The 9544-nt window shown below is 42.6% G+C and overlaps 1 protein-coding gene across 3 annotated transcripts in view; it reads right to left on the minus strand.

The window, feature by feature from the left end:
• LOC111865359 (unc-112-related protein) overlaps window positions 1-9544 on the minus strand; it is a 194880-nt gene that overhangs the window by 73220 nt on the left and 112116 nt on the right. The window contains exons 1-2 of one of the 3 annotated variants that reach the window (XM_023853310.2): window positions 3426-3429; window positions 919-920 (exon numbers count right to left, since the gene is read on the minus strand). The exons of the other annotated variants lie outside the window; for them this stretch is intronic. The gene's annotated coding sequence lies outside the window, so the exon portion shown is untranslated. Of the gene's footprint in view, window positions 1-918; window positions 921-3425; window positions 3430-9544 lie in introns of those variants that run through there. 3 annotated transcript variants of the gene reach the window in all.

Below are 9544 nucleotides of genomic sequence, written 5' to 3' on the forward strand. Positions count from 1 at the left end.
GTCATAACTTCTTAATGGATGAGTCTCCCTAACAAATCAGTCACTCTACTGAAATGGCTAAAGGGGAACATAGCGTCCATTAAAGAGTATTAAAAGGTTTGGACTGTTACATCCTTGCGTAATTCTGTTAGTTTACAGGTATTAAGAAATGTATATTTTACTAAATTTGAATCCATATTTAAGTATGGTATTATGTTTGGGGTGGTGGAGGCAAAGAGATAGATACAGTTTTTAAAGTACAAAAAAAAATGCATAAGAGCCATTATGGGCGTTGATAATCGGGCATCCTGCAGAAGGCTGTTTGGTGAATTAGAAATTTTAACTGTTACTTCTTTGTATATACTGGAGATTTTATGTTTTATCATAAAAACAATAATCTTCCTATGGTGGAGTTAAAGAATGTATCTGATTTTAAAGTGTTTAGGAGGAAATTGAAGTGTTATTTGTTGCACAGTACCTTCTACTCTCTTCAGGAGTTTCTTTATATGTAAGACGTTGAATTAAATGACCGTAATTGTCTGTTAATGCATGTGCTGGTGGTTTTTTATATAATTTATTTAAGTATTTATGTATTCTTTGATTATGTTAGGTGTGATTGTTATTAAATCTATATATTCTCTTTGACTTTATCCGATTGTATATTTTACAGTTATGGATGTAAGTAAAATTATGAATTATGAATTATTATGAATGAATATTGGACAAAATTTTATATGAAGTTGATAGCAGTGATATCCCCCGATAATAACTACAGTCAGTTTTATTACCCTTAATATTATTATATAAAGCTTTAAAGAAGGAATAACACGCAAATCAGGAAATTAAGTTCATCCATGTAAGTAAAAAAAAACAGATTAGGAATGAGTAATCGAATCACATATGAAGAGTCCACCGGAATACTTACACACCGTCGTTAACAGCTATGGCTACAGTACATATGGGCAAAAGTTGAGGGGTTAATTTCATAACAAGTTTCGATGTTTGCTATCAGGTCCGAGATACGAAACAGAGAAAGCAGGAAATAAAACTTGCATTTCTATCAAAACTCTGTTAACGTGCATAAGTAATAGTCCTATACTGAGGGTGATAAATTATTGTCGGGGTTTCCGTTTACAGGCCACGGAAACACAGACAATAATTTGGAATCGCCCTGTACTTCTCCAATAAAATGGATAAAAAGGTAAAACGTAAAGCTATCCCTGTAACATGCCGTGAAGACCCATAGGGCTGTGAGACGTCGAGGCTCCCACATTTTCTCCAGACAATCGGCTCACAGATGGCGCCGGCCGCCATTTATCCCCAGGAAGATTCCTGGTAGTCATTTCCGTCAGAGGCTGAGTCGACTCCAGGGCCATATTGCGGCTGGGAAATAGGTAAATTGAAAATAAAAAAAATCCACCTCAACGGTACTTTAACCCGCGACCTTCCGGCTTGTATCATGTTGCCTTAAAATGGATAAGGCACACATTAACACCCCCCCCCAAAAACACTGGGCATTTGGACATACAAAGAAAAAAGAAACGAGCCTGGGTGCACGGAGAAAGAACAAAAATAAATATACAAAAATAAACAAAAATAGAAATTGTAAATTTAAGCCTATTAACAATATGTGATGTGATGTAACTAAAGAAGATAATACAGAAATAAACTAAACAGCATTATTCGCCACCTTCCGACTGGCCAAAACCGACGGGAAGGTATTCATGTCAGACCCAGTACTGATGCCTCATGGAAGTTGTACCAACAACTGCAGCTAGACTGCAGACAATTTTCCCTGTCCCTGTTACACACTTGCGGAAAGCGCGTTTCTCCCTTCCTTATGTAATTACGGGTCCGCGTCCGTTCGCATGAAACAAATCGGCTCTCCTTGGTTAGGTTTTCGTGTCATTTCAATTCATATAGGTGAATTTTACTAAAATCTGTCCAGAAAATCCAATTTTTGTTAAATCGGAAAAATGAGGCGGATATTTCACACGAATATCCAAATGCACCTTGAGGATATCTTGTTGTCCTCTGTTCCACCGATGAGAGCACAATGGAGTTACAATGGGATAGAGGCTATATCCACCGCATTTCTTAATTTCGCAGATAAAGTAACTTCACGTGCCTATGTGTTACATGTAAGGTACATGTAAAGTTGTTCCTGTGCTTAATTAAGCACTATGCAATGAAAACGTATGGGTATTGCAGGTACAACTGCGTCATTCTTGATCTCGGTACTAGATGGAAGTGATTGGTTAGCTTCACGCCCCGGCCACATTACTCCTGCAGAAAGATTCATCGTTACCCTTCGAATTTTAATCTGGGTGGGCCTAAGAGTGTGCCTGAACTCTGTGGAGTAGAGAAAAATCTGTTACTCTTGCCAGGAAACGAAACCCCGGCCGTCCAGCCTTAGTCCGTCGCTATACCGACTGAACCGACTGATCCTACCAATTTCATGTCACATACTAGATTAGAAACGAAGACAATGGAACACATGAAAAACAAATATGTCCGCAAGAGTAAATAAAAATAAGGCGTCCTTTACGTTGCCTGCTTAAATAAATGCTCACGTTTATGGAAGTGCAGAGGAAAGAGTCCAATGACTTGTCCATGAAACTGAGGGAGTGCGGTGTTAGGTTCCGACAGCAGTGTTTGACAACTCTTCTTCCTGTAAAGGACTACATCGTATTTACACTAACGAACAGGATAAATATTAGTTTTACGCTACAGACGACGCAAAGCTGCTTTCTGCATGACAAAACCTCTAACTTCTCACATAAACCTCATATAAATGTACTTCCTTGTACAAGAACGTGACATACTATTAACGTTTGTAAATATGTACATATCACCAAATCTTAAAAATTCTACGAGTAAACTGTATGACATTTTCATGCTAAACCTTAATGAAACCGTCTGTGCAAAGCTATCAGAACTGTGGAACACACACTTAATTTCGTTGAAAATTTAAAGAATCCTATACCACGATACAAGGTACGCCACAAAACTGCGTTATGTTTACACGTGAAGCAATTCTCGAGTCCTGGGCTCGGCGACTGTAAGGAAAGTTGTCTCTGTGCTCAACTAATTAAGCACTATGCCATGAAGACGTATGGGGGAGTGGATGTATAGATCCACATTTTCTTGACCTCGGCACTAACTGGAGGTGAGTGGTCAGTTTCAAGCTCCGGCCCCTTTACTCCAGGAGAAAGCGCCCCCTTGTACCCATTGGATAAAAGGTTGGGTGGATCCCACAGCCGGTCTGGACCGTCTGGACGATGTGGAGATGAATATTCTTGACACTGACGTCCATCCCGCATCTAGTCGGTATACAGACAACGCTATCCACGCTGAGCACGCCGGTTCTCGTCTGCTCGACAACCGTACGGTGCATTAGCCTATAACCGAGCAAGAGGATTGGATAATCAGATATAAACAAGAACTGTGGTGCCTGATCCACTGACAAGAGACTATTCTTTGTAACGGAACCAACTGGAGGTAAAACTTTACCCTTAAGACCTGAAGACGGAAAATATTCAACTTCCGAAACGTTGTATTTGAACAAAATTCAAGACGATAAAAAATACGCAAAGACACAGCCAAGTTCATTAAGTTGTACGTTACTCACACGTACTATCATTTTCCGCCAGAACAAAATCGTTGTTGAGGTAACTATAAAATTACCAGGAGTCCGATAGCGCATTAGGTATATCGACGTGCTAGGGGCTGGACGACCGGGGTTCGATTCCTTGCAGGGCAAGATCTTTCTCTTATCCGCAGCATCCAAACTGGCTCTGGGATCCACCCAGCTTCCTACAAACTGGGTAACGGGGCTGACTTTTACCGGGGGTAAAGCGGCCGTGGCGTGATGCTGACCACTCTACCTAATGCCAAGGTCAAGAATGATGGAGCTATACCTCCACTCTCCCATGTCTTCATGGCATAGTGCTTAACTCTACCTTTTTCCTTTAAAATAAAACAATCTTCAATCACCTACTTTCCCACGTATTCGCTACCCCGAATAAAATTCTAAGTTGAACGGTAAATGAAAAACAAACCCTAAAACCTAAACTCCCGAAATACCACTGGACGTTTCTTCAATAATTACGTATTGAATTCTTCACTAACTTGTACCAGTTAAAGCCACTGCATGTCAAGACTCCAGCCAGCCAGCAAGGAGCCACCAAGCGGGAGCCGCTGGACAGACTCAAACATTTTCACCTTCATTCTTATACGATGCATTACGTAATTCGTATTCTAAAATCTTGAAATTCCTATACTTATAAGAGAAAAGCTTTATAACTTGCAACAACTACAGAACATTTCCAATGCCAGCAAGACTTAATGTTAAAATGGGATATAAGGCTTGAATTCGCCTTCTGACAAACTGACGTAATTAGCGAACATTTCTATCTCTTGGGAGGTGCTCTTATGCTGTGCTTTATCTCTAACCTCTCAGAGGCTTCTAAGTTGAGCCACTTGGATGGAAAGATACATAGATTAGACAGACAGCTAACTAAACTAACTTCATGGAGCTCAGCCCTTCTACTCAAGCCGCCAACTGTGCAGCTATCTAAGAACTTCCCAGCATTTTATGGAACCCGTTCATTACCATGTTCACAAGAGTCCTCCACTAGTCCCTATCCTGAGCCAGATCAATCCAGTCCACAGCATCCCATCCTATCTCTCTAAGATCCATTTTAATATTATCCACCGACCTATGTGTTGGTCTTCCCACTGGTCTTTTTCCTTGTGGTTTTCTCATCTATTTCCTATATGCATTTTTCTTCGCCATATTCGTGATACATGCCCCGTCCATCTCTGCTCCTTGACTTGATCACTCTAATTATACTTGGCGAAGAGTAAAAGTTATGAAGCTCCTAATTATACAGTTTTCGATAGACAGACAGAGTTATATACACAGACGGACAGATTCGACAGATACTCTTGTCAAGGAAGGGGCATGCGGTAGTGTAATTGGGTGAGGCACTATGCTAGAAGCCAGAAGATGGCGGGTTCGATTCTCTACGAGGCCATTAGATTTTTTTTTCAGTTGATCTAATCCTCCTAGCCGCATTATGGCCCTGGGTTCGACTCAGCCTCTAACAGAAATTAGTACCAGGAATCTTCCTGGGGGTAAAGGGCGGCCGGCGCGTAAGGCTGACAGCCTTACCGCCATCTGTGAGCCGATTGTCTACAAAATGTGGGAGCCTCGACGTTTCACAACCCTATGGGCCTTCACGGCCTGTTACAGGATCGCTTTACTTTTTTCACCTTACTCTAGTCATGGAAACTAAGGACTCGGCTGGTAGTCCATCTGGGGTCGGTGGTGGTAGGTCACCTGTCTGTCGGAGAATCACAGAGGTCGGCTGGACTAGATTACCCCCCTTTCAGCTGTAAGCCCCTCTCGATCTGGGTACAGACTCTGCATTGGCCGAGTCCACGGTCATTAAGAAGACCTCAAGTATGGAAAGTTGTAGGCTCTAGCTGAGGTCGAGGCTCTTGAAACAGCACAAGCAATACTGCAGCGAGGGGCACAACTGACACAACAAAGTGCTTGAGCGACTTTAAAGGTTACTCTCAAGTCAATTCAACTCAATATACAGATGACAGATGAAGTGAAGGGAGGTTGGAGAAAACTGCATAATGTGGAGCTTCATAACTTCTACTCTTCGCCAAGTATAATTATGATGATGAAGTCAAGGAGGATGCGATTGGCGGGGCATGTAGCACGAATGAGGGATAGGAGGAATGCACATAGGATATTGGTGGGAAAGCCGGAAGGAATTTTCTGAATTATCGAATCCTGAGCAAGTGTCTAGACATTAGATACATTAAGGTACGTTAACGTGAACGGAGAAGTTCATGGAGGTAGGCCTAGGCCCACTGGGGCTGTAGTGCCAAGGAAAAAAAAGTACGTTAACAACATACGATGCATACAGGTGACTCCGCCCTCATTCTAAATTACGGTAATTGTAAAAACTGCACATGCTGAAAGCACGTCAGGAGAAATGGGCGTGAAATTATAATCATTTTCATATCCGGAGACACGAGTGGAACACTCGTCTCAGTGGGCATCCCATTTTCCGCAAGACTGCCACAGGCCCCATTAAGTGCACGCAAGAGGACATAAGAGAAGGGGTTAAAGACACATGTGGGGGCCACTGGACATAAAGGCATATGTGGGGCCCACTGGACATAAAGACACATGTGTGGCCCACTGGACAATCAGATTTCCGGTGGACGAACCACTTACGGCTGCCTTCGGCTACTGAAAAGCACCGCTGATGGATATGTACTCGTACAAGTGGCCGAAACATGTATTATTAAAATAGTTAAATGCATTTTCATATATAGTGTCCAGATGAAAGTATCCAAAATAAATAATGATATCTCAAAAGCTTTTATTATACACATTTATGGGTTACACCACTACAAATGGAAACTATAAAAGTTCTTTCTGAATATATAACTTTCTCAGTAAATGTCAACGTGGGCTCCCTTGGTGGCACGACAAACATCGAGACGATCCACCATGTTTGGTGTTGCCATAGCCACAGCGTCCCTTATGCAGGCTTTCAGGTGTTGCAGGTCGTCGATCTTAACCTGGTAGACAATGTTCTTCACATATACCCACAAGAAAAAAGTTCAATGGAGTTAAATCTGGCGACCTAAGAGGCAAAGCGATTGAACCACTTCTGCCGATCTATCTCCCAGCCATCACTGTCCAAGTGATTCCTAATATGGTGGCAGAAATGTGGCTGCGCATGCGCGTAGGCCAGGCATGAAAAAAAATCTTACAGGGTTTTCTTTACAGATGACATAAACCTGATACGTGTATGACAATTATTTTTTCGAGATATAATTTTTTTTACTTAGGATACCTTTCATCTGGACACCTGATATTAATAGATCGTATCGATCAAGACCTCTTCTGTTAAGATATATCCCTATATAAAGTTCCTTATAGTTCTATTTTCAACCAAGTTATATCCATACGACGGTAGGAAATTGAAACATGTAACAGGACTTTTTCTTCCGTATGGTTGCCCATATGAGATATGACGTAACCTGGTTCGTATAGTGGACGAACTTTACCTGATATTTCAACGGATATACCAAAGTGATGCATTTTGGGATGGAAGAAAATAAGAGTTATGCAGGTTAACGAGATGACGGTCGAAGCGAGGCACATTATAAGCAGTGCACAAGAATAGGTGTAACATTTATCTTCATATGGTATGGAAATATGTTGGTGGCTGGCAGTAACAATGACTTAAATGCCACTAATTCTAACTATAGCAAGATAAACTCAGGGACATTCTCCATACACGTACATCGTGTGTATACATTTCTTAATATTTCGGGATCCTATGTCATCAGTGGCGGCTCGTGAGTTGCTGTATGAATTGACCTATCATTTAGTGGCAGCTCGTGGGGATCCTATGTCATCAGTGGCGGCTCGTGAGTTGCTGTATGAGTTGACCTATCATTTAGTGGCGGCTCGTGTGCTGCTCTACGAGTGGACCTACCAGTGGCGGCTCGTGTGCTGCTGTATGAGTGGACCTATCAATCAGTGGCGGCTCGTGTGCTGCTCTACGAGTGAACCTACCAGTGGCGGCTCGTGCACTGCTGTAAGAGTAGACCTTGTGTCTTTTCTGCTGGGGTGGGTTATTCAAGGGCGCTATCATTCCCGAGACTATGTTGTGTTGAACGGCAGGATGAGAGATGGATCATGAATTGGATAGGATTCTGAAGGAGATAGCCGTGGTCTAACAGCAGTGCTGTCCCAGCCGAGATTCCAACGTTAACACCTCACGAACAGCGGCGTACAGCGTTACCACTAAGTCAACCTGTTTGCTGAGTCTGTTTCAAACATAAGCACTTACTTTGTCGATTGTCTAGAAATGTGGGAGCCTCGACGTCTCACGACCCTATGGGCCTCCACGGCCTCTTACAGAGATAGCTCTAACCATTTTCCCCCAAAAGAAACAACTTACGTGACTCGTAAACCACGGGCTATGTTGCATGTTACCTTACCCAATCCAAAGCTGTAAACGCATCGTAATCGCTTGAGGTATGCAGTCACGAAGTGTTCTAGTTGGCATTGGTGTTGGCCTCGGCCTTCCTTTGCACGGTGTAATGAAGGTCAAATAAATGTTTTTTTCTGAAAAGTCTAAAATAAAACAACTATCACTTTCCATCTACGAGTATTTCATTTCAATGCGAACTTCGCTGTCTGCCACATTTCTTGCTATTCTTAGAAATTAAAACCGCGTATAAAAGATATTTGACGGTGCGTCACATCAGACAGCGAGGTATAACGTTATGTTATATTATATACCCAGCGAGTTTCTATACTGTCATGTGTTGGGTGTGACAATAGACGGAGTTTGGATTCGTGACTCCATTTACATGTCGCAACTACAAAGTACTATAATAATATTTCTGATTTCCATACTTCACAAATCACTACACGATAAGTTTTCTCCAGTCTGCTACTAGACGTCTCCGGGTAACGGCACCTAACAATGTTTATTCCTCTGCAGTGATTTCACTAGACGTTTCGTGGTAATGGATGTTAACAACGGCTATTCCTCCGTTTCCGTGCTGAAGTCCCTTATAGGACTGACTGCCGACTATCAACCGAACTCAGACTCACGAGTTACTTTATGACTGAGGGTTTACCGCCAATCACTTCGTCTTGGCGACACGCCCCTTGAGACTCACGACCAGTAACTTGATTTTCCAACAGAACACTTGCAGTTATGAGGGTGTGTCTTTTACAATTGCTGCTGGTCCTCGCCAGCGCAGTCGTTCTAAGGTCCGAGTCCCGCGGGACTCATTACCACATTTTACTGTCTCAGATTCGAGACCCCCAACCTGAAGGGTCAGATCCCCGTATTTATATCCCCCAGAAAGAGGGTGACCTAGTTATACCCCAGGCACTGGGTTCCCTTTTCGTGGCCTCGTTGCCCCAATTCTCTTCTTTATATATCCTCGGCGCGGACCGCGTAGGCAACATCCCATTTACCCCGCTGCATGCACAACTGTTGCCGCGGGAACGTGTTTACCGAGCAATTGCCCAGAAACGGGTCCTGATATAACCGCCTATCTCACGATCATTGCACAATAAAGACTATACACATTACAATGTTCTGTCTCCTAAACATTCAACTGGAACCAAAATCAACATATAAGAGATTGCATTTAGAGTGCAAGACTTTTCATCCGTAAGGTTTTCTGCTCAAGATATGACGTAGCCTCAGAAGTGACTTAGTGCACCCATGGTACTTTTACTACACTTTCTCTACACCACACCTCTAAGAAATCTCAATTCTGCGAAGACTCATGTTTTCACGAAAATGAGTATGAAGGTACTGCCTTCTGGGTAGATTTAGGCTGGGGCCACACGAGCGCACGAAGTACGCCCGTTGCAATGAACGTACTTTATGACGGACGTTGCTGAGGTCACCACACAGCTGCAGAATGCGGTGCGTGGTTTTTTGTCTGCAATGGAGGCAGAAGAAAGTGTAGCATTCGCCTCTCTTGTTTATTTCTA

Source organism: Cryptotermes secundus, unplaced genomic scaffold, assembly GCF_002891405.2.
Source record: "Cryptotermes secundus unplaced genomic scaffold, Csec_1.0 scaffold114, whole genome shotgun sequence".
NCBI lineage: Eukaryota > Metazoa > Arthropoda > Insecta > Blattodea > Kalotermitidae > Cryptotermes > Cryptotermes secundus.